Raw genomic sequence first — 25,826 nt, forward strand, 5'->3', positions numbered from 1 at the left:
GCACCAACAAGAAGCCGCTGCTCGAGCTGCTTTTCCTGAGAACGAAGAGATGGCTGCGAATGCGAACCAGAGTCTTAGATAATTGGGCACTCCTGATGCCAATTAACAACCCTTATGCATTACTTTCCCTACTTTGGAAAATAATGCTACTTTTGAACTCAAATCTGGTTTAATTCACTTACTACCTGCTTTTCATGGTCTTGCAGGTGAGGATCCCAATAAACACTTGATGGAGTTTCACGTGGTCTGCACGAGTATGAAACCCCATGGAGTAACAGAGGAACAAATTCAGCTGAGAGCCTTTCCTTTCTCATTGAAGAGTGCTGCTAAGGATTGGTTATACTACTTACCCTCTGGCTCTATCACTACTTGGACAGAGATGAAAAGAACCTTCCTGGAAAAATACTTTCCAGCCTCTAGAGCTGCAAATATTTGAAAGGAAATCTATGAGATCAAACAATATTCAGGAGAATCACTGCATGAATATTGGGAGCGGTTCAAGAAGCTTTGTGCTAGCTGTCCGCAACACCAGATAAGTGAGAACCAATTAATTCAATTATGCTATGAAGGTTTGTTGCCTCATGACAGGAGCATGTTGGATGCGGCTAGTGGAGGAGTGTTCATGGACAAAACACCGGTGCAAGCGAGGAACTTACTTGAGAATATGGCTGCCAATTCTCAACAATTTGGCACCATCAGGAACGAGCATCCACCAAGGAAAAACAACGAGGTAAATGTCTCTTCCCTTGAACAGAAATTAATTGAATTAACCACTCTTGTGCGTCAGATGGCTGTAGGGAATGGACAGACTGCGAAGGCATGTGGCATTTGCGCTGCAATAGGGCACACCACTGATATGTGTCCTACACTTCAAGAGGATTCAGTTGAACAGGTAAACGCTACTGGAGGATTTCTTGGACAACCATAGAGGAAGTATGATCCGTATTCCAACACATTCAATCCTGGTTGGAAGGATCATCCAAATCTAAGATATGGGAATCCTCAAGCAAGTCAATCGGGGCCTCAAGCACCACCACATAATCAAACTTATAGGCCGCCGTATCCTCAACAACAACAGCAGAGACCTCAGATACCAACTCCAGGTGAGTTTCTCGAAAATATAGTTAAGGATCTTGCAACTAAAACTGCATCTTTTCAACAGGATACCATGGTAAGTATTCAAAACTTGAGTACCCAGATGGGACAACTAGCCACTGCCATCAACAAGTTAGAAGCACAGCACTCAAACGCTTTGCCATCTCAAACTGTGGTGAACCCAAGGGAGAACGCAAGTGCAATAACTTTAAGGAATGAGAAGGAGTTGAAAATGAAGGAGAAAGAAGTTGAGATTGAGCACAAAGAGAAGCTGAAAGAAGAAGAAGAGCAAAAGGTAAGTGAGGAAAAATCATCCAAGGATGATTCGCCAAGAGGTAAATTTCCCCCTTTATCTGAATATAAGCCTGTTGCCTTTTTTCCCTTAGCACTTAAGGATTCTAGAAAAGGTGAGGGGATTAAAGAACTATATGAAACTTTTCGTAGATCTGAGGTTAATATTCCATTGCTAGATGCCATTAAGCAGGTACCTCGATACGCGAAGTTTTTGAAGGAATTGTGCACAGCAAAGAGGAAGCAGACATTGAAGGGATGTCAGAAAGTGGAACTTGGTGAGAACGTATCTGCTGTGATCCAATGGAAACTACCTGCAAAATGTAAGGATCCAGGTATGTTTTCTATCCCATGCACCATAGGGAATGTTCGACTTGAGAAGGCCATGCTAGATCTAGGAGCATCAATAATGTTATGCCTTATTCTATATATGCATCCTTGAAACTTGGCCCACTGAACAAAACTGGGATTGTTATTCAGTTAGCTGACAGGTCGAATGCATATCCTAGGGGAGTCATTGAAGATGTGTTGGTGCAAGTTAATGAATTAGTGTTCCCCGCAGATTTTTATGTGCTAGATATGGAAAACGGTGATCATAATAGTCCTATTTTGTTAGGGAGACCGTTTTTGAAAACTTTCATGACGAAAATTGATGTTCACAGTGACACACTTACTATGAAATTCGATGGCGAGGTTGTAAAATTTAATATTTATGATGCCATGAAATTTCCTGATAGCGATGATTGTGTGTTTTCTGTTGATATTGTGGATTTCTTGGCACAAGAGTATTGTGAGCATGCAGGGAAAGATGATCTAGAGGTGGCTATTACAGCACCCATTATGCAGACGGAAGAGGGTATTCGATACAATCAAGAAATGGAAGAGATTGAGAAACTTCTGAATAGTTTGCCTGAGCTACCTCAGTCAGGTAATGTCTCTTACTTAGCTTTGCCAGTTTCTAATACTAGGCGTCTTCCATCTATTTTGCAGGCACCCGAGGTCGAATTGAAGACACTTCCAAACCATCTAAAGTATGTTTTCCTTGGCAAAGGGGAAACATTACCGGTTATCATCTCCAACAGTTTGGAAGTTAATCAAGAGGAGCAATTAATCAAGGTGTTGCAAGAGCACAAGACTGCTATTGGGTGGACCATAGCAGACATTAAAGGAATTAGCCCCTCCACATGCATGCATCGAATTTTGATGGAGGAAGGAGCGAATCCCTCACGCCAGCCGCAGCGCAAACTGAATCCACCGATGATGGAAGTGGTAAATGCGGAAATTCTGAAGTTACTTGAAGTTGGGGTCATCTATCCAATTTCTGACAGTCAGTGGGTCAGTCCGGTACAAGTGGTACCCAAGAAAACTGGAATCACCGTTGTGAAGAATAAGGATGACGAGATGGTTCCCACCTGCATTCAAAATGGGTGGAGGGTTTGTATTGACTATAGAAAGCTGAACGCCGGAACTCGAAAGGACCACTTTCCTTTACCCTTTATTGATCAAATGATTGAAAGGTTAGTGTGTCATCCTTACTATTGTTTTTTTGATGGATATTCTGGTTATTTTTAGATTGCTATCGCGCCAGAAGATCAGGAGAAGACGACGTTCACATGCCCGTTTGGCACTTTTGCTTATCGACGGATGCCTTTTGGACTTTGCAATGCACCGGCCACTTTCCAACGGTGTATAGTTAGTATCTTTTCAGATTTTATTGAGCATATCTTAGAAGTTTTTATGGATGACTTCACTGTCTATGGTGATTCCTTTGAAAACTGTCTATCTAACCTTGCACTTGTCCTTAAGAGGTGTGTCGAAACCAACCTCGTTTTGAATTCTGAAAAATGTCATTTTATGGTTGGGCAAGGTGTGGTTTTGGGTCATGTTGTGTCATCAAAAGGAATAGAGGTAGATAGAGCTAAAATTGATATCATTCAATATCTACCTTACCCCACATGTGTGCGGGAAGTGCGTTCTTTTCTTGGCCATGCCGGTTTTTACAGGAGGTACATTCAAGATTTTGCCAAGATCGCATCCCCCATGTGCAAGCTATTACAAAAGGAAGTGTCATTTGAGTTTGATGAGTCATGCAAGTCATCCTTTGACAAATTGAAGAACTCCTTGACATCTGCACCAATAATCCAACCACCGGATTGGAGCCAATCATTTGAGATCATGTGTGACGCCAGTGACTACGCCATTGGTGCTGTTTTAGGCCAGAAAGTTGGAAAAGCATCGCATGCTATTTACTACGCTTCACATATTTTGAATGATGCCCAACGAAATTATTCCACTACGGAAAAGGAGCTTCTCGCTGTTGTTTTTGCTTTAGATAAATTTCGCTCCTATTTACTTAGTACTAAAGTTATTGTATATTCTGACCATGTAGCTCTTCGTTTTCTGATGGCGAAGAAAGAGGCAAAACCAAGGCTGATCCGATGGATATTACTGCTGAGTGAATTCGATATAGAAATCAAAGACAAAATAGGGGCCGAGAATCAAGTTGCTGATCATTTGAGTCGTCTAGTTCATATTGATGAGGAGCTGAAATTGCATGATGAATTTCCGGATGAACAGCTGTTCTCGACAACCACCGAATTACCATGGTACGCAAACATTGTGAATTATTTAGTTACTAATGGTTTCCCCTCTGAATTTTCTAAGGCGCAAAAGGACAAAGTGAGAAGTGATGCGAAGTATTATGTGTGGGATGATCCATACTTGTGGAAGCACTGCGCTGATCAAGTTATACGACGATGCGTTCCCGCGAGCGAGGTAATCCCTATTCTCACATTTTGTCATTCTTATGCATGTGGTGGCCACTTTGGGCCGAAAAGGACATCGAGAAAGGTGTTGGACAGCGGATTCTTCTGGCCCTCCTTATTTCGAGACGCTTACCTGTTCTGTAAGTTGTGCGCCCAATGCCAAAAGACAGGTAACATCTCCCAACGAAAGGAGATGCCCCAACAATCTATTCTAGTTTGTGAAATCTTTGATGTTTGGGTCATCGACTTTATGGGACCCTTTCCAAATTCACATGGTTATATTTATATATTACTTGATGTGGATTATGTCTCGAAGTGGGTGGAAGCTAAGGCCACCCGTACTGACGATTCTCAAGTTGTTGCAGAGTTTATCAAGCATCACATTTTCTCTAGGTTTGGTATTCCTAGAGCCCTCATCAGTGATAGAGGCACACACTTCTGCAACCGAACCGTGGCGAGCCTACTGAAGAAATACCATGTGACGCACAGGATTTCCACGGCATATCATCCACAATCCAACGGTCAAGATGAAGTATCCAACAGGGAAATCAAATCTATTCTAGAGAAGACCGTGAATCCTACGAGAAAGGATTGGAGCTTGCGATTGGATGATGCCTTGTGGGCATACAGAACCGCATTCAAGACACCGATTGGAATGTCTCCATATCGGTTGATTTTTGGGAAAGCATGTCATTTACCAGTGGAGTTGGAGCATCGAGCTTATTGGGCTATAAAAACTTTTAACATGCAGATAGATGAGAGCGGCAAGCACTGGAAGATACAATTGCAAGAATTAGAAGAGATCCGGAATGATGCCTATGCTAGCTCAAAAATTTACAAGGACAAAACAAAGGCTTTCCATGATAATATGATCTCTCGACGATACTTCGAAGTCGGTCAGAAAGTTTTGCTCTATCATTCACGACTTCGGTTGTTTCCAGGTAAGTTACGTTCGCGTTGGAATGGACCTTTTGTTGTCACTAACGTCTTTCCTCATGGTGCAGTCAAAATTCAAAGTTTGGACACATCCAAAACATTTAAGGTGAATGGCCATCGGCTCAAGCACTACTATGAGGGAATCCAAGCAAACGTCGAAGTGGAAGAGCATGATATCTCTCTCAATGCCCCACCTCATGTCGAATGAATCACGGCATGCAGTCGAGCTATAGACTGACTGCAAATTTAGCGCTGACTGGGAGGCAACCCAGTGTTTCTTTCCTTTTTACTTTTGCTCGTTTTTTTATTTTTTCTTTTGCTTTATTTAGTCTTATTTTATGTTTTTGTTGCTTCTTGTTTTATTGTTTTTTTTTTCGAAATTTTGAAAAATCTAAAAATATTATTTTTTGTGTCTCGCTCGATCCGCAACATCTTGCGGATCGAGCAAGCGTGTTTTTGCTCGGGACAGTAAGGTATGCATTTTGGTCTCGCTCGATCCGCAACATCTTGCGGATCGAGCGAGCACACTTTTCTTCGGGACAGTAAGTTTGGAAATTTTGTCTCGCTCGATCCGCAACATCTTGCGGATCGAGCGAGAGCTCTTTTTGCCTTAAATATCGCAGATTCTATCTTTCCTTTCTCTCTTTTCTTAATTCTTTCCTCTCTCCCTCTCGTTCATCCTCCCTACACCCCCCTAATTCTTGCATCAAATTTCCTCTATTTTAATTCTTCATTCAATTTCTATCACAGGGATCTCTCGGAAGCACCGCTCTACCTCATCGGAACACTCTTCTCCGATCATCTTCTCCGGTCTCCATCGTCGAAAAAAATTGCTTCACAGCCGATTGAAAATATCGAGTTTGTTTTCTCTTCTTGGATTCTTTCCGTCGGGCCTTCTCCTATTAAGCGTATTTCGGACGTCGTGTTTTGTGGTTGCAATTGTATTCTTCAAGGAGTTGACGGATTCTTCTTCGCCCACAAGGTGTTCGACAAATTGCCCCTATCACTTCTACTCTCCACTCCTTACTCTTTATGGTCCCCAAACGCACCCGGCAACAAGGCGAATCTTCTTCTCGGGCCACTGATCGTAATTATGCCGAGTTTGTCGGCCACTTTGTTAGTGAAGCCGCTCGTAATCGATACTTCAAAGTCAAGTTGAGTCGCTCCCCTATTCCTGAACGTGGCTTTGAGGAAAATTTGGCCTATCCCGAGATTGTCCATACTATTCATGACCGTGGGTGGACGAAATTCTGCGAGGACCCTGCACCAGCTGTAGTGCCGCTTGTACGGGAATTTTATGCCAATGCAGCTGAGCGCACAGATAGCAAGGCATTTGTACGGGGGAAATTGATCTCTTTTCTACCCCATGAGCTGAATGCCTTATTAGAAATACCGGAGGTGGACGACTCGCTCTACCAAAGCCTGCAAAATGGTCCGCATTTGACCGAATTACTTGATCAGCTGGCGTTTCCTGGCGCTACATGGGTCGGTCCCGCTTCTATACTGAGCTTCAAGGAGCGGTTCTTTCGTGTAATTCCTGCTACATGGTATGGCTTTGTGATTCGGCGTCTGATGCCGATTTTGCATTCTAGCAAAGTCAATCTAGAACGCGCCACCATTCTTTATGTGCTGGAAGTCGGAGCCCCCATTAATTTGGGACGAGTTCTTCATAGTGATATCCACAGGTCCATCCATAATATCACACTGGGTCTCTAATTCCCCACGATCATCTCCTGTTTATGCTTGAACGCCGGTGTTGCCGTTAGGAATGATGAAGAGTGGTTGTCACCTCAGCGACCACTCGACTCCGCTTTCATCGAAGCAAAGAGGGCACACCGTGTAAATCACTTTATGAGGGATGGCCACTTCCAGCCACCGCAAGCTCCGTCAAGACCACCACCCCCTGCTCGACGATCTCAAGCTGATGCCATCCGCGAGCTTTCGGCTTTTGCCCAACATCAGGATGCCTACAACACGGTGGCGGCGCATAATGCGCAGGCTTTGGATGCTTTGTTGCGTAATCTGACAATCCATCATGGTCTTGATCCAAATGTCGTGCCAGCCGCTCTACCATACCCGCCACCCTTCCCATTTCAATACGCTGCCCCTGTCCTTCCTCCGGAGGCTGAAGAGGAAGATGCCGCAGACCGATAGACCAGGGGAGTCCCGTTTTGTGTTTTTGCATTTCATTCTGTTTAGTTATTTGGTTGTGTTCTTTTGTTTTTGCATTGAGGACAATGTATCGTTTAAGTGTGGGGGGGTTGCTTTACATGCATTTTGTTTCTTTTGTTTCGTTGTACGTTTTCTTGTTTTGTTATGCATCATTTTGTTATGTTCGTTTGTGTTGTCCAAATACATGAGTTGAGGATGATTTCTAGTCTTTTTAGCCTATGACGAGTTAGTTGAAAAAAATGGATTTTTGAAAAAATTTAACTCTTGATTGGATTTGAGAAACCGTAGGTTGTTTGTTGAATATTCTTAAGCACGCATGTTTAACCAGTGAAGTGTAGCGATGTATTAGATATCGTGGATGTCTGTTGGACCATTGCACGACAATAGGTGTTTGTGAAACTTGATAGTGTTTGAATCTTGATGATTTCTTTGATATGGCATAAACGATCTTGGGCGCACCTAGAAAAAAAAAAGAATAAATTTTACAACTCCATCCGGGCCTGAAAAGGATTGAAATTCTAATCCTAAAAGATCAAATTCAAGGCTAAGTATGCAGATAAAATGGGGTTGATGCTCCATCCGGGCTATAGACGAGGGGATTGAAATTCTAATCATGTCTTAGTTATAGCTAAGTATGCGGGTAATTATTGGGGCTAAAGCAATACCGGGTGCAAAATCTGGAGGTGCGTAATTATTCTCAAGGAAGTTGTGTTGTGTTGAAGGATTGTTAGGAGGAGAGTTCTTGATAGTGTAGCTTACACTGAATTGTTAATAGGTCGGCGAACAGTCTTGAAACTTTTGTCTTTTGAAGTTGCATGTAACTGGGGTAACATGGCACATACACACGTTCGCATTCGACTGAAGGTGTATCATTGATAATTGAGAGTTGCTATGAACTTATTTCTAGATGAAAGCGGTTTTCTCTGAGGATATGCTTTGCATGATTCATCCTTGCTTATGTTTTTGTTTTGTTTCATTTTGTTTTGCATAACTTGCTCGAGGGCGAGCAAGGTTCAAGTGTGGGGGTATTTGATAGTTGTGTTTTTGTTGCATTTATTAGTGTCATTTTTGTTGTTGTTTTGCATTAGTTGCATGTTTTATTTTAGCATTTTGTTCGTTTTGCATTTTCAATGTTTGCATGATGGGATTCTTGTTTTTATGGTTAGGTCGCTTATTTTGCGGACTAAGAAGGAACCTCGGAGGAACGAAAGTTTGAAGCAAAGGAAAGGCCGGGAATTTTCTGGAAACCATCTCTCGCTCGATCTGCAGAAGTATGTGGATCGAGCGAGCACCTACATTATGAAGACAGTGGAGGTTGAATTATCTCTCGCTCGATCCGCAGAATGTTGCAGATCGAGCGAGACCCGTTTTTCGCAAGACAGTAGCAGCTGCAATTTTCTCTCGCTCGATCCGCAGAATGTTGCAGGTCGAGCGAGAGCCATGTTTCGGGAAAAAATTATATTTTTGGAAACTTTGTTAATTTAGTTCCTAGCCTTTATTAGACTATTATTCCGTTTTTATTTTTTTTTTATCAGACGTTTTTGGAGAGATTGGAGGCTAGGTTTTCTTCTTCTCTTGGGAATTAGAGTTTTCTGAATTTTTCTTTGATTTTTATGAATTTTGCTATGAATCGTTGTAGCTAAACTCTTTTACTTGGTTGAGGGAGACGAAACCTTGTTATATTTCATTCATGAGATTTGATTCGTAGTGTTCAATCTTTATTAAGTATCAATTTTTGACCTGTTTTATTTTAAGTTTGTATGCGAGATTTTAGGATTGGCCGTCTTAGGATTTTGTATTGCAAGCGATAGCTAAATTAGAGTTCAAATCCGTAATTATTTGAATAAACTAATTTGCGAAGCAACTACGTGTGATAATTTCTGCTGTTTAACTTATTATTTCGTAGGGTCAATTATTGGATAGGCTAAATACAATCGCTGGTATTGTGTTGTCTAGTTTCGTCAATTTTACTAGTTTAAATGCTACCGGGGATTTAAATCTAGATTGCTGTTATCGGGTTGGTTCATTGGTAAGGGTTAATTAAGAATGTTGTTTTTTAACTAACTAAAATTACAGTGACACAGTAATTGAATTTTCAATGACGAATATTTAATATGATTGATTATTTTTAGAGAATCAATGATTAAATGAATGAATAACAATGGTGTAGTCGACCGATACCAAGTCTCGTCTCCTATTGAATTTCTCCAGTCTTTTATTTAATTTTGCATGCTAGTGAATTTTTAATTGCTTAAATTTCTTAGTAGTTAATCCAAACTTGAAACCCCCTATTTTATTTATTTAGAACACTTTGAATTTACCTTTCCTCGTGGGAACGATCCCTACTCACACTACTACATTTTTATTAATTATCTGCTTGAGTTGGGTAATTTGGGTGTGACACGATAAGCGCTTCCAAATTTTGGCGCCATTGCCGGGGAACGGTGTTAATTTATTGTGTTCTTTTTCTTTTTGTTTTTATTTGTTTAAACTCACTCTCTTGTCTTTTCTTTGTTTCTAGTTTCTCTTGTTCATGCTTTTCAGGTGATCTTGCTGAAGAAGGCTTTTTCTACGATCCGGAGATCGAAAGAACTCTGCATAGGCGAAGGCGAGAAATCCGTAGGCACCAACAAGAAGCCGCTGCTCGAGCTGCTTTTCCTGAGAACGAAGAGATGGCTGCGAATGCGAACCAGAGTCTTAGATAATTGGGCACTCCTGATGCCAATTAACAACCCTTATGCATTACTTTCCATACTTTGGAAAATAATGCTACTTTTGAACTCAAATCTGGTTTAATTCACTTACTACCTGCTTTTCATGGTCTTGCAGGTGAGGATCCCAATAAACACTTGATGGAGTTTCACGTGGTCTGCACGAGTATGAAACCCCATGGAGTAACAGAGGAACAAATTCAGCTGAGAGCCTTTCCTTTCTCTTTGAAGAGTGCTGCTAAGGATTGGTTATACTACTTACCCTCTGGCTCTATTACTACTTGAACAGAGATGAAAAGAACCTTCCTGGAAAAATACTTTCCAGCCTCTAGAGCTGCAAATATCCGGAAGGAAATCTATGAGATCAAACAATATTCAGGAGAATCACTGCATGAATATTGGGAGCGGTTCAAGAAGCTTTGTGCTAGCTGTCCGCAACACCAGATAAGTGAGAACCAATTAATTCAATTATGCTATGAAGGTTTGTTGCCTCATGACAGGAGCATGCTGGATGCGGCTAGTGGAGGAGTGTTCATGGACAAAACACCGGTGCAAGCGAGGAACTTACTTGAGAATATGGCTGCCAATTCTCAACAATTTGGCACCATCAGGAACGAGCATCCACCAAGGAAAAACAACGAGGTAAATGTCTCTTCCCTTGAACAGCAATTAATTGAATTAACCACTCTTGTGCGTCAGATGGCTGTAGGGAATGGACAGACTGCGAAGGCATGTGGCATTTGCGCTGCAATAGGACACGCCACTGATATGTGTCCTACACTTCAAGAGGATTCAGTTGAACAGATAAATGCTACTGGAGGATTTCTTGGACAACCACAGAGGAAGTATGATCCGTATTCCAACACATTCAATCCTGGTTGGAAGGATCATCCAAATCTAAGATATGGGAATCCTCAAGCAAGTCAATCGGGGCCTCAAGCACCACCACATAATCAAACTTATAGGCCGCCGTATCCTCAACAGCAACAGCAGAGACCTCAGATACCAACTCCAGGTGAGTTTCTCGAAAATATAGTTAAGAATCTTGCAACTAAAACTGCATCTTTTCAACAGGATACCATGGTAAGTATTCAAAACTTGAGTACCCATATGGGACAACTAGCCACTGCCATCAACAAGTTAGAAGCACAGCACTCAAACGCTCTGCCATCTCAAACTGTGGTGAACCCAAGGGAGAACGCAAGTGCAATAACTTTAAGGAATGAGAAGGAGTTGAAAATGAAGGAGAAAGAAGTTGAGATTGAGCACAAAGAGAAGCTGAAAGAAGAAGAAGAGAAAAAGGTAAGTGAGGAAAAATCATCCAAGGATGATTCGCCAAGAGGTAAATTTCCCCCTTTATCTGAATATAAGCCTGTTGCCTCTTTTTCCTTAGCACTTAAGGATTCTAGAAAAGGTGAGGGGATTAAAGAACTATATGAAACTTTTCGTAGATCTGAGGTTAATATTCCATTGCTAGATGCCATTAAGCAGGTACCTCGATACGCGAAGTTTTTGAAGGAATTGTGCACAGCAAAGAGGAAGCAGACATTGAAGGGATGTCAGAAAGTGGAACTTGGTGAGAACGTATCTGCTGTGATCCAATGGAAACTACCTGCAAAATGTAAGGATCCAGGTATGTTTTCTATCCCATGCACCATAGGGAATGTTCGACTTGAGAAGGCCATGCTAGATCTAGGAGCATCAATAATGTTATGCCTTATTCTATATATGCATCCTTGAAACTTGGCCCACTGAACAAAACTGGGATTGTTATTCAGTTAGCTGACAGGTCGAATGCATATCCTAGGGGAGTCATTGAAGATGTGTTGGTGCAAGTTAATGAATTAGTGTTCCCCGCAGATTTTTATGTGCTAGATATGGAAAACGGTGATCATAATAGTCCTATTTCATTAGGGAGACCGTTTTTGAAAACTTTCATGACGAAAATTGATGTTCACAGTGGCACACTTACTATGAAATTCGATGGCGAGGTTGTAAAATTTAATATTTATGATGCCATGAAATTTCCTGATAGCGATGATTGTGTGTTTTCTGTTGATATTGTGGATTTCTTGGCACAAGAGTATTGTGAGCATGCAGGGAAAGATGATCTAGAGGTGGCTATTACAGCACCCATTATGCAGACGGAAGAGGGTATTCGATACAATCAAGAAATGGAAGAGATTGAGAAACTTCTGAATAGTTTGCCTGAGCTACCTCAGTCAGGTAATGTCTCTTACTTAGCTTTGCCAGTTTCTAATACTAGGCGTCTTCCATCTATTTTGCAGGCACCCGAGGTCGAATTGAAGACACTTCCAAACCATCTAAAGTATGTTTTCCTTGGCAAAGGGGAAACATTACCGGTTATCATCTCCAACAGTTTGGAAGTTAATCAAGAGGAGCAATTAATCAAGGTGTTGCAAGAGCACAAGACTGCTATTGGGTGGACCATAGCAGACATTAAAGGAATTAGCCCCTCCACATGCATGCATCGAATTTTGATGGAGGAAGGAGCGAATCCCTCACGCCAGCCGCAGCGCAAACTGAATCCACCGATGATGGAAGTGGTAAATGCGGAAATTCTGAAGTTACTTGAAGTTGGGGTCATCTATCCAATTTTTGACAGTCAGTGGGTCAGTCCGGTACAAGTGGTACCCAAGAAAACCGGAATCACCGTTGTGAAGAATAAGGATGACGAGATGGTTCCCACCTGCATTCAAAATGGGTGGAGGGTTTGTATTGACTATAGAAAGCTGACCGCCGGAACTCGAAAGGACCACTTTCCTTTACCCTTTATTGATCAAATGATTGAAAGGTTAGTGTGTCATCCTTACTATTGTTTTTTTGATGGATATTCTGGTTATTTTTAGATTGCTATCGCGCCAGAAGATCAGGAGAAGACGACGTTCACATGCCCGTTTGGCACTTTTGCTTATCGACGGATGCCTTTTGGACTTTGCAATGCACCGGCCACTTTCCAACGGTGTATAGTTAGTATCTTTTCAGATTTTATTGAGCATATCTTAGAAGTTTTTATGGATGACTTCACTGTCTATGGTGATTCCTTTGAAAACTGTCTATCTAACCTTGCACTTGTCCTTAAGAGGTGTGTCGAAACCAACCTCGTTTTGAATTCTGAAAAATGTCATTTTATGGTTGGGCAAGGTGTGGTTTTGGGTCATGTTGTGTCATCAAAAGGAATAGAGGTAGATAGAGCTAAAATTGATATCATTCAATATCTACCTTACCCCACATGTGTGCGGGAAGTGCGTTCTTTTCTTGGCCATGCCGGTTTTTACAGGAGGTACATTCAAGATTTCGCCAAGATCGCATCCCCCATGTGCAAGCTATTACAAAAGGAAGTGTCATTTGAGTTTGATGAGTCATGCAAGTCATCCTTTGACAAATTGAAGAACTCCTTGACATCTGCACCAATAATCCAACCACCGGATTGGAGCCAATCATTTGAGATCATGTGTGATGCCAGTGACTACACCATTGGTGCTGTTTTAGGCCAGAAAGTTGGAAAAGCATCGCATGCTATTTACTACGCTTCACATATTTTGAATGATGCCCAACGAAATTATTCCACTACGGAAAAGGAGCTTCTCGCTGTTGTTTTTGCTTTAGATAAATTTCGCTCCTATTTACTTAGTACTAAAGTTATTGTGTATTCTGACCATGTAGCTCTTCGTTTTCTGATTGCGAAGAAAGAGGCAAAACCAAGGCTGATCCGATGGATATTACTGCTGAGTGAATTCAATATAGAAATCAAAGACAAAAGAGGGGCCGAGAATCAAGTTGCTGATCATTTGAGTCGTCTAGTTCATATTGATGAGGAGCTGAAATTGCATGATGAATTTCCGGATGAACAGTTGTTCTCGACAACCACCGAATTACCATGGTACGCAAACATTGTGAATTATTTAGTTACTAATGGTTTCCCCTCTGAATTTTCTAAGGCGCAAAAGGACAAAGTGAGAAGTGATGCGAAGTATTATGTGTGGGATGATCCATACTTGTGGAAGCACTGCGCTGATCAAGTTATACGACGATGCGTTCCCGCGAGCGAGGTAATCCCTATTCTCACATTTTGTCATTCTTATGCATGTGGTGGCCACTTTGGGCCGAAAAGGACATCGAGAAAGGTGTTGGACAGCGGATTCTTCTGGCCCTCCTTATTTCGAGACGCTTACCTGTTCTGTAAGTTGTGCGCCCAATGCCAAAAGACAGGTAACATCTCCCAACGAAAGGAGATGCCCCAACAATCTATTCTAGTTTGTGAAATCTTTGATGTTTGGGTCATCGACTTTATGGGACCCTTTCCAAATTCACATGGTTATATTTATATTACTTGATGTGGATTATGTCTCGAAGTGGGTGGAAGCTAAGGCCACCCGTACTGACGATTCTCAAGTTGTTGCAGAGTTTATCAAGCATCACATTTTCTCTAGGTTTGGTATTCCTAGAGCCCTCATCAGTGATAGAGGCACACACTTCTGCAACCGAACCGTGGCGAGCCTACTGAAGAAATACCATGTGACGCACAGGATTTCCACGGCATATCATCCACAATCCAACGGTCAAGCTGAAGTATCCAACAGGGAAATCAAATCTATTCTAGAGAAGACCGTGAATCCTACGAGAAAGGATTGGAGCTTGCGATTGGATGATGCCTTGTGGGCATACAGAACCGCATTCAAGACACCGATTGGAATGTCTCCATATCGGTTGATTTTTGGGAAAGCATGTCATTTACCAGTGGAGTTGGAGCATCGAGCTTATTGGGCTATAAAAACTTTAACATGCAGATAGATGAGAGCGGCAAGCACTGGAAGCTACAATTGCAAGAATTAGAAGAGATCCGGAATGATGCCTATGCTAGCTCAAAAATTTACAAGGACAAAACAAAGGCTTTCCATGATAATATGATCTCTCGACGATACTTCGAAGTCGGTCAGAAAGTTTTGCTCTATCATTCATGACTTCGGTTGTTTCCAGGTAAGTTACGTTCGCGTTGGAATGGACCTTTTGTTGTCACTAACGTCTTTCCTCATGGTGCAGTCGAAATTCAAAGTTTGGACACATCCAAAACATTTAAGGTGAATGGCCATCGGCTCAAGCACTACTATGAGGGAATCCAAGCAAACGTCGAAGTGGAAGAGCATGATATCTCTCTCAATGCCCCACCTAATGTCGAATGAATCACGGCATGCAGTCGAGCTATAGACTGACTGCAAATTTAGCGCTGACTGGGAGGGAACCCAGTGTTTCTTTCCTTTTTACTTTTGCTCGTTTTTTTATTTTTTCTTTTGCTTTATTTAGTCTTATTTTATGTTTTTGTTGCTTCTTGTTTTATTGTTTTTTTTTTCGAAATTTTGAAAAATCTAAAAATATTATTTTTTGTGTCTCGCTCGATCCGCAACATCTTGCGGATCGAGCGAGCGTGTTTTTGCTCGGGACAGTAAGGTATGCATTTTGGTCTCGCTCGATCCGCAACATCTTGCGGATCGAGCGAGCACACTTTTCTTCGGGACAGTAAGTTTGGAAATTTTGTCTCGCTCGATCCGCAACATCTTGCGGATCGAGCGAGAGCTCTTTTTGCCTTAAATATCGCAGATTCTATCTTTCCTTTCTCTCTTTTCTTAATTCTTTCCTCTCTCCCTCTCGTTCATCCTCCCTACACCCCCCTAATTCTTGCATCAAATTTCCTCTATTTTAATTCTTCATTCAATTTCTATCACAGGGATCTCTCGGAAGCACCGCTCTACCTCATCGGAACACTCTTCTCCGATCATCTTCTCCGGTCTCCATCGTCGAAAAAAATTGCTTCACAGCCGATTGAAAATATCGAGTTTGTTTTCTCTTCTTGGATTCTTTCCGTCGGGCCTTCTCCTATTAAGCGTATTTCGGACGTCGTGTTTTGTGGTTGCAATTGTATTCTTCAAGGAGTTGACGGATTCTTCTTCGCCCACAAGGTGTTCGACAAATTGCCCCTATCACTTCTACTCTCCACTCCTTACTCTTTATGGTCCCCAAACGCACCCGGCAACAAGGCGAATCTTCTTCTCGGGCCACTGATCGTAATTATGCCGAGTTTGTCGGCCACTTTGTTAGTGAAGCCGCTCGTAATCGATACTTCAAAGTCAAGTTGAGTCGCTCCCCTATTCCTGAACGTGGCTTTGAGGAAAATTTGGCCTATCCCGAGATTGTCCATACTATTCATGACCGTGGGTGGACGAAATTCTGCGAGGACCCTGCACCAGCTGTAGTGCCGCTTGTACGGGAATTTTATGCCAATGCAGCTGAGCGCACAGATAGCAAGGCATTTTTACGGGGGAAATTGATCTCTTTTCTACCCCATGAGCTGAATGCCTTATTAGAAATACCGGAGGTGGACGACTCGCTCTACCAAAGCCTGCAAAATGGTCCGCATTTGACCGAATTACTTGATCAGCTGGCGTTTCCTGGCGCTACATGGGTCGGTCCCGCTTCTCTACTGAGCTTCAAGGAGCGGTTCTTTCGTGTAATTCCTGCTACATGGTATGGCTTTGTGATTCGGCGTCTGATGCCGATTTTGCATTCTAGCAAAGTCAATCTAGAACGCGCCACCATTCTTTATGTGCTGGAAGTCGGAGCCCCCATTAATGTGGGACGAGTTCTTCATAGTGATATCCACAGGTCCATCCATAATATCACACTGGGTCACTAATTCCCCACGATCATCTCCTGTTTATGCTTGAACGCCGGTGTTGCCGTTAGGAATGATGAAGAGTGGTTGTCACCTCAGCGACCACTCGACTCCGCTTTCATCGAAGCAAAGAGGGCACACCGTGTAAATCACTTTATGAGGGATGGCCACTTCCAGCCACCGCAAGCTCCGTCAAGACCACCACCCCCTGCTCGACGATCTCAAGCTGATGCCATCCGCGAGCTTTCGGCTTTTGCCCAACATCAGGATGCCTACAACACGGTGGCGGCGCATAATGCGCAGGCTTTGGATGCTTTGTTGCGTAATCTGACAATCCATCATGGTCTTGATCCAAATGTCGTGCCAGCCGCTCTACCATACCCGCCACCCTTCCCATTTCAATACGCTGCCCCTGTCCTTCCTCCGGAGGCTGAAGAGGAAGATGCCGCAGACCGATAGACCAGGGGAGTCCCGTTTTGTGTTTTTGCATTTCATTGTGTTTAGTTATTTGGTTGTGTTCTTTTGTTTTTGCATTGAGGACAATGTATCGTTTAAGTGTGGGGGGGTTGCTTTACATGCATTTTGTTTCTTTTGTTTCGTTGTACGTTTTCTTGTTTTGTTATGCATCATTTTGTTATGTTCGTTTGTGTTGTCCAAATACATGAGTTGAGGATGATTTCTAGTCTTTTTAGCCTATGACGAGTTAGTTGAAAAAAATGGATTTTTGAAAAAATTTAACTCTTGATTGGATTTGAGAAACCGTAGGTTGTTTGTTGAATATTCTTAAGCACGCATGTTTAACCAGTGAAGTGTAGCGATGTATTAGATATCGTGGATGTCTGTTGGACCATTGCACGACAATAGGTATTTGTGAAACTTGATAGTGTTTGAATCTTGATGATTTCTTTGATATGGCATAAACGATCTTGGTCGCACTTAGAAAAAAAAAAGAATAAATTTTACAACTCCATCCGGGCCTGAAAAGGATTGAAATTCTAATCCTAAAAGATCAAATTCAAGGCTAAGTATGCAGATAAAATGGGGTTGATGCTCCATCCGGGCTATAGACGAGGGGATTGAAATTCTAATCATGTCTTAGTTATAGCTAAGTATGCGGGTAATTATTGGGGCTAAAGCAATACCGGGTGCAAAATCTGGAGGTGCGTAATTATTCTCAAGGAAGTTGTGTTGTGTTGAAGGATTGTTAGGAGGAGAGTTCTTGATAGTGTAGCTTACACTGAATTGTTAATAGGTCGGCAAACAGTCTTGAAACTTTTGTCTTTTGAAGTTGCATGTAACTGGGGTAACATGGCATATACACACGTTCGCATTCGACTGAAGGTGTATCATTGATAATTGAGAGTTGCTATGAACTTATTTCTAGATGAAAGCGGTTTTCTCTGAGGCTATGCTTTGCATGATTCATCCTTGCTTATGTTTTTGTTTTGTTTCATTTTGTTTTGCATAACTTGCTCGAGGGCGAGCAAGGTTCAAGTGTGGGGGTATTTGATAGTTGTGTTTTTGTTGCATTTATTAGTGTCATTTTTGTTGTTGTTTTGCTTTAGTTGCATGTTTTATTTTAGCATTTTGTTTGTTTTGCATTTTCAGTGTTTGCATGATGGGATTCTTGTTTTTATGGTTAGGTCGCTTATTTTGCGGACTAAGAAGGAACCTCGGAGGAACGAAAGTTTGAAGCAAAGGAAAGGCCGGGAATTTTCTGGAAACCATCTCTCGCTCGATCTGCAGAAGTATGTGGATCGAGCGAGCACCTACATTATGAAGACAGTGGAGGTTGAATTATCTCTCGCTCGATCCGCAGAATGTTGCAGATCGAGCGAGACCCGTTTTCCGCAAGACAGTAGCAGCTGCAATTTTCTCTCGCTCGATCCGCAGAATGTTGCAGGTCGAGCGAGAGCCATGTTTCGGGAAAAAATTATATTTTTGGAAACTTTGTTAATTTAGTTCCTAGCCTTTATTAGACTATTATTCCGTTTTTATTTTTTTTTATCAGACGTTTTTGGAGAGATTGGAGGCTACGTTTTCTTCTTCTCTTGGGAATTAGAGTTTTCTGAATTTTTCTTTGATTTTTATGAATTTTGCTATGAATCGTTGTAGCTAAACTCTTTTACTTGGTTGAGGGAGACGAAACCTTGTTATATTTCATTCATGAGATTTGATTCGTAGTGTTCAATCTTTATTAAGTATCAATTTTTGACCTGTTTTATTTTAAGTTTGTATGCGAGATTTTAGGATTGGCCGTCTTAGGATTTTGTATTGCGAGCGATAGCTAAATTAGAGTTCAATCCGTAATTGTTTGAATAAACTAATTTGCGAAGCAACTACGTGTGATAATTTCTGCTGTTGAACTTATTATTTCGTAGGGTCAATTATTGGATAGGCTAAATACAATCGCTGGTATTGTGTTGTCTAGTTTCGTCAGTTTTACTAGTTTAAATGCTACCGTGGATTTAAATCTAGATTGTTGTTATCGGGTTGGTTCATTGGTAAGGGTTAATTAAGAATGTTGTTTTTTAATTAACTAAAATTACAGTGAAACAGTAATTGAATTTTCAATGACGAATATTTAATATTATTAATTATTTTTAGAGAATCAATGATTAAATGAATGAATAACAATGGTGTAGTCGACCGATACCAAGTCTCGTCTCCTATTGAATTTCTCCAGTCTTTTATTTAATTTTGCATGCTACTGAATTTTTAATTGCTTAAATTTCTTAGTAGTTAATCCAAACTTGAAACCCCCTATTTTATTTATTTAGAACACTTTGAATTTACCTTTCCTCGTGGGAACGATCTCTATTCACACTACTACATTTTTAGTGATTATCTGCTTGAGTTGGGTAATTTGGGCGTGACACGATAAGCGCTTCCAGTCTATCCATGAACAAACATCTATTCTATCTCTATATCTAGGGCTCTATACATATAAAAGTATTTTATTTTATGGCATGATATGATCGCCTTTGTTTGATATGTTCATTCAGTACCAATACAAACTAAAACTACGCCAAAGTGGAAGGGACACTATAGAAGCTATAAGTAGCTAGCCTATAGTAGAGTAGTCGGCCTAACCAAAGCGTTACGACAAGATCCAATTAGCCTTATGAATTGCCTCTGAAGTAGGGGGCTTAGCCCGCCCCTTCGCCTGCCTACCAATCAAAGAGGCTGAGAGTAAGCATAAGCTCACCCGTAAGCTCTTCGATCTTCCCTTCATTCGCTTCGCGAGAGCCGCACCGCACATAGCTGGAAGTCAGAGGGCCCATACTACCTGCCAACCCTTTGCTCCGAGGGACCGTAGATCGGAAAGTGCCTTCTAAAACACCCCATTCATCCAAAAGAGAAGGGAAGAGGCCTATTTATTTGCATGACCTCTGCAGATTTCACCCTATCTACACCCGGAGCCACTCCCCTAGCAGTCCTGCCACCACGCCGCAAAACGGGAGCTGTTGAGAGGTTCCATATTGCCGAGACGAAGAAAGGCAGAACTTCTGTACGTGATCGTAGTATGTCACGTCGTCTCGTCCCCACTGCATCGAAGAGTACCTATGCACTATGTTTCGATTCACTGATAAGGAAAATAGAGTTGGGTGGGGGTCTACGAAGTGATACTCAAGTATGACCCGGGGAGATACATGCTAACTATAGGTAGGAAGCAGGAACCTTTATTAAAGAATTTAGGGGGGTTACAGATCTCTTATACTACCATCGATCGACAGAGCGGAACGACCAAAAAAAAGAAGTGAAGTTAGAAAGTCGTATGATATGTGGTAACTATCTTGTACAGTTCGGGGGGTTATCAGCATACTCCGATCAGTGCGGAGGAATCTTTGTCTCTATCGAACATACATGGAATTGGAGGTAGCATTCTACCGATGTCAAGCCATGGAATGGTTTCTTCAAACTTTTTCTATGTGTTGGTGTTCTATATGACCGACATAAGACTCGACTTGTTAGATATTACGGAGGTTTAGTGAGCACTATGCCAAATTTCCCTACCATTTTCTTCTCTTCCACTTTGACCAATATGATTTCACTTGGTACTAGCAGTTTTAACGGGGAATTTCTCATCTTAGTAGGAGCTTTCCAAAGAAATAGCTTAGTAGCAACATTAGTAGCGCTTGGTATGATTTTAGGCGCAGCCTATTCCTTTTGGCTATATAATCGTGCGGTTTCTGGGAATTTAAAACCCGATTTCCTCCATAAATTCTCCGATCCAAATGGCAAAGAAGTTTCCATATTTATACCTTTTCTTGTTGGAGGGGAGACCGTCTGTTAAACTACCAAAAAAACAAGGGTAAACCAATGTGATCATGACATTGTAGGTGCTTGCGATGGGATGGATGCGACTTCCCTCAATTGGTTTGGGTGGTATAGCCCGTTGCAGAAGTCCCCCCCCCCCCCCCCCATTTTTTTTTTATCCATTTCTTTACTCTTTAGGGAGCCAAAGCTTTACTTTACTAAACTAATAAAAAAATGCTCGCGCTAGGCATTTACCTTTTTTGGCTGAGCCGTATCTTGCTGGGTGGGACCGATAGAAAAAAAGGACGGGGGGCGCATGGTACTTCTCGACCCTGTATCCGAGGCACAGCTGAATGAGCGACTCATGAATGTTGATGGGTTGGACGAGCCCTCGAACGCGTTCAGTCTTTTTTTTAGCAAGAATCACAGCCTTACCTTATCTTCACCATGATACGGACTCCAAGTTCTTATGGCAAAGCACGAGGAGATTTATCATCAATATGATGATGGGAATGGAAACCAGAAGCACGACTGGGGTCTTCGTGGTCCAAGATTCTCAAACCATCAGTAAGAGTAACGTAAGCATGAGACTTTTTGGTAGTACCGGTGAACCAGATGGCCGCGGCGATGGAATCTGGGACGGAGGACTTGTAGTATCTCTCTAGATCTGGAAAAAGCGAAAGAACCCCTAACCATAATTCGAATGGAGGCTGACGGCTGAGCCCACTCTGGCCTCGCAGGGCAGGCCCCTGTGGTTGGCAGCTGGAGCTGCCATAGCTTATGGCTAGAGCAATGGGAGGGCCCCAGCAGAGAGCAAAGTAAGGATAACGAGCGCTCCGCTTTCAACAAACCAAGGACCTATGGAAGTCGGGGCTCGTCCCCGGTCAATATTGGATCAAACAATAGGGTGCCATAGCACTGACCCTTTTTTTATTCAATACAATAGGGTAAACGTACAGTTCCCTACCGAGACAAACTCTCAACGGATCCTCGGCGCGCTGGGCATACCTCTTCCGCGCGTCTTTCTCGTGGCAGGAACAGAACAACAGGGAAAGATCCGGCCGACCGGCCCAGGGCTCGAGGGCGAGCTTTCTTTATTTAAGAGAGAATGGGAAGTGAGTCGAAAGGCTTCCGTTTCCGTTCTTGGTTTGGGGGCTTTCGGGCCCCTCTCGATCTTTTTCGTAGTTAAGAGGGGGGAAGGAGTCTAAATCAATGAACATTTATGAACCATCATTGATGGACGTTGCACATGACACGATCAATTCGACTCAAGGTCCGGCGCTAATAGAAGTTGCTTACTTTCCTAGTAGCGAAGGAAAAGGGCAGGGCTCTTTTCGTAGTAATAGTGGGCGGGTCTCATGAGATCTATGCCGGCCGTCGGAATCAAACGAAGGTCGAAGGACCATTCAATTCATTAAGGGGCATAGCGGCGACCTCGCCTGGCGCCATTCCCGGACCTAGCAGCAGACGGGCGGGCCGTGCCTGAATTCAGACCGGACCAGACTCTTCTTTGTTTGAGCTGCTCCCACGCACGCAGACCGGAAGATCTCACTTGTCCTGGACTGGAACAAGTACGTAGAGATCTTCGTGGGATCGTGGAGGGAGTCTCAATCGGTCTTTTCTAGGATTCCTTATCACGCCACACATGGAGATTTTTCCATTGATAGAATAGATAAGAGACCCCCCTTGAACAAATTCTTAAAGCATAGGTTACTACCTACTTCTACGAAAGAGGTTTACTTTGTACCGCCCGGAGGTCATATAGATCGGAATCCGGAGCGATAAGAACCAAAAGCCCTACCCACAGCTACAACTACTGGGGCTTCAAAAGAAAAGGCTTATCTTATAAGATAAGGGCGCTACTGAAAGCCTTTTTTTAGGTCGTCTAATAAGGTAGGTAGGTGTAAGCCCCGAAAGCTTTTGGTACTTCGGTAGGGCGAGCAGCCCTTAAACAAAAATAAAAAGTGGAACCCTTCCCCTATTTATTTTATGCATTTCATTCTCTATTTGGCCCACTCCACCCAACAGCGCTCATGTTATAGGGGAACTCATGGCTGGAAACAACCCTTATGGTTTGTTTTGATATCCGGCAGGAATAATAAAAAAAAAAAGTCCAGGTTGGTTGGTGAGCCTAGTGATAGGAGACTATCTAGCTTGGTTCGGAGAGCACTTGTTGGGTTAAATTTTTTTTCTAAATGTTACGGCCTAAATGCTGAACTATTGACCCTACTTGTTTGGATGGGTGTTCACCCCAAAGTGTTCCCGGACTGCATCCATACATCCGTAAGTAACTTAGTGCAACATGGCAAATTTAATTGAGAGGAATCAGCAAAGAAAAGAAAAAGAGGTCAACAACATCTTAATGTATTTTGAGAGATTGTCCTAGGGCTGAGGAGTGTGAATATTTTTTAGCCAAGAGCTTGACCGGGTGAACCAGCATATAGTGCAAATCGCCTTTTCGGAAAAGTCCAGTTCAAGACAAAGGAAGGGAAAAGCCCAATTCCTGTATCCAACATGACCCCGATCCGACCTCTTATTCAAAAGCCAGGGATCACGGTGTGAAGAAGAGGAAGACAGGTCATTGGAAGAGAGCATAGGTACGAGAGAAAAGGAAGACTCTTATCATCGATTCCATTGTTCTTTGTCACTGAGGTCCAAACAGGCCAGAAACAAAAATCAGATGATGATGATGGTCTGCCTACTTGAATTCATCTATGTATTCCAATAAACGTGTTACCAGACCTTCCAATTGGGCGGAGATTGGGTTTGGCCCTAGGTCTCCATGAATTGCCTCATTTGGAACTGTCGAGGGCTTGGGAACCAAAGGACAGTTCAAACTCTCCATGAGCTTATTCGTAAAGAAGATCCCTCCCTAGTTTTTCTGATGGAAACTAAATACTGAGGAATATATAAAAGTGAAAAAAATAACTCAGGTTGTTTGGAATTGCGGGGGAAGTGAGGGCTAAGTCGGGAGGGCTGGCACTCTTGTGGTAGTTCATAGCTATTCCCAAAGGCATATTAATGCTATTGTAGAAATTAGCGATAATATACCTAGATGGAGATTTACAGGGTTTTATGGATAGCCAGAAACAAAAAAAAAAAAAAAAAAAAAAGGAAGGAGGCTTCTCTTAGGGAAAATTGGCAATTCCGGACTTAAGGGATGCCCTAGATAATTGCAGATTATTTGACCTGGGGTGCATATGGTATCAGTATATGTGGTGCAATCTTAGAATGACTACTGGCACAACTAAGGAGAGACTGGACAGAATTGTGCTACATAGGAATGGATTTCTCTGTTTCCTGGAGCAAAGGTTATTCGTTTCTTTTCTCATCGTTCGGACCACATTCCCATTATTTTGATTTTGAAGACTGTTGAGCAGAGATAATTGGCTCATGGGTCAAGTATAATTAGAATAAATGAAAATTGGAAGCTATATGGGTGAAATCAAACGAGTATGAAGAAGTAATTAGACAGCAATGAGACTTAGATGCTGATGGGAACATTGCTCATAGGGTTTGGGAGAAAGTTAAAGCTTGCAGAGTGGGCTTGATTAATTGGAGTAAGTCTGCTTTTGGGAACAGTAAGAAGAATTTTTAGTAATTAAAGGAAAAAAAGAAAATGTCAATGTCTAAGGCAGGGTGAAGTTACTGAACGTACCAAGATGGTTGAAGAGAGATTGCTGAATGAGCTATAGGAGCAGTTGGACAGGGAAGATCTTAGATGGAAAGAGAGAAGATAATTTCAGTGATTTAGAGAGGGTGACAGAAATACTGCATATTTTCATGCTAAGGCTACAGAGAGGAGAAAGAGGAACGAAATGAAAGGTCTCATGAATTCTCTCCAGGAACAAGGTCGTCGAACCAGAATTCCCTCCATCCTGGGAAAGGGCATGGTGTGCATGTGGAGGAAAGCAGAAAGAGAATGATGAGAGAGGGAACAAGACCGGGCAGGTCGAGAGACCCAAAGAGCAGTGAGGTCATGACTATACACGAAACTCGCCCCAGTTTATCATTACGAGTGAGAACCGCTCACGAAACCTAGATCCACTATGAGAATTTCCCATCCCCTACCTCAGTCCTTTGCTGGTACCTTCCCATCATTCACACATCGAGTGATGACTCTTCCATGGTCCTACGTGATGGCACCATCATCTTCTTCTATTTTTCAGGGTTTCTCCGTGCCTACTCCAGCTTACTCGTTCGTGATCTCCTCTCCTATGGAGACTCAGTTCTCCGTTCCGGTGTGACCTTCATTTACTGGGGTAAATCCCTATAGCACCATCTTTCCCCTATTCCCCACTCTTGGTTGCACCCAATATTACACACTTGGTATCTATCAAGTTGGATCACACGAATTACCTGTTATGGAAGTATCAGTTTATGCCTGAGCTCATTAGCAATGATCTATTGGGTTATGTGGATGGTAGTTTTCTTCATTTCCGGTGCAATATTTATGTGATGATGAGTGTCGCACAATTCCTAATCCGGGTTATTTTTCCTGGGTCAAGACTGATCAGAGTGTGCGTTCTTGGCTCAACGCCACACTCACCAAGGACATTCTTATTGAGGCCCCTAAGTTTTATATTCCAAGCACATTCATCATGACCCACCAGCAGTTGCCTTCACTTAATCTTCTTTGCTCTTAGAGGTCTTCAGTTTTTATACGGGTAAAAAGCTACCATGTGTATTGGAATTTTTTTAAGCGAAGAAATCTTACCTCCACTGTCGCACTTTGAGTCATAAAAATCCCCAGCATGAATCTTGAACTCTATTTATCTCGGCTGAAGCAGAAACTAACCTCCTGTCACCAATCTCTGCCCTTTCCTTCCCCGAGGATTGGAAAGGAACCATTTGCAGCTGCTCAATAGAGGGGCTTTTCCGCAAGGATAGGTCTTGATTTACACA

General features: G+C 42.3%; 1 pseudogene; it reads left to right on the forward strand.

Annotated features, from left to right (window-relative positions):
* Window positions 1–23,240, forward strand: part of LOC140861609 (NADH-ubiquinone oxidoreductase chain 4-like) — a 61,615-nt pseudogene extending 38,375 nt beyond the window's left edge.
* Window positions 23,241–25,826: the final 2,586 nt, after the last annotated feature.

Source organism: Henckelia pumila, chromosome 4 (genome assembly GCF_033568475.1).
Source record: "Henckelia pumila isolate YLH828 chromosome 4, ASM3356847v2, whole genome shotgun sequence".
NCBI classification, from domain to species: Eukaryota; Viridiplantae; Streptophyta; class Magnoliopsida; order Lamiales; family Gesneriaceae; genus Henckelia; species Henckelia pumila.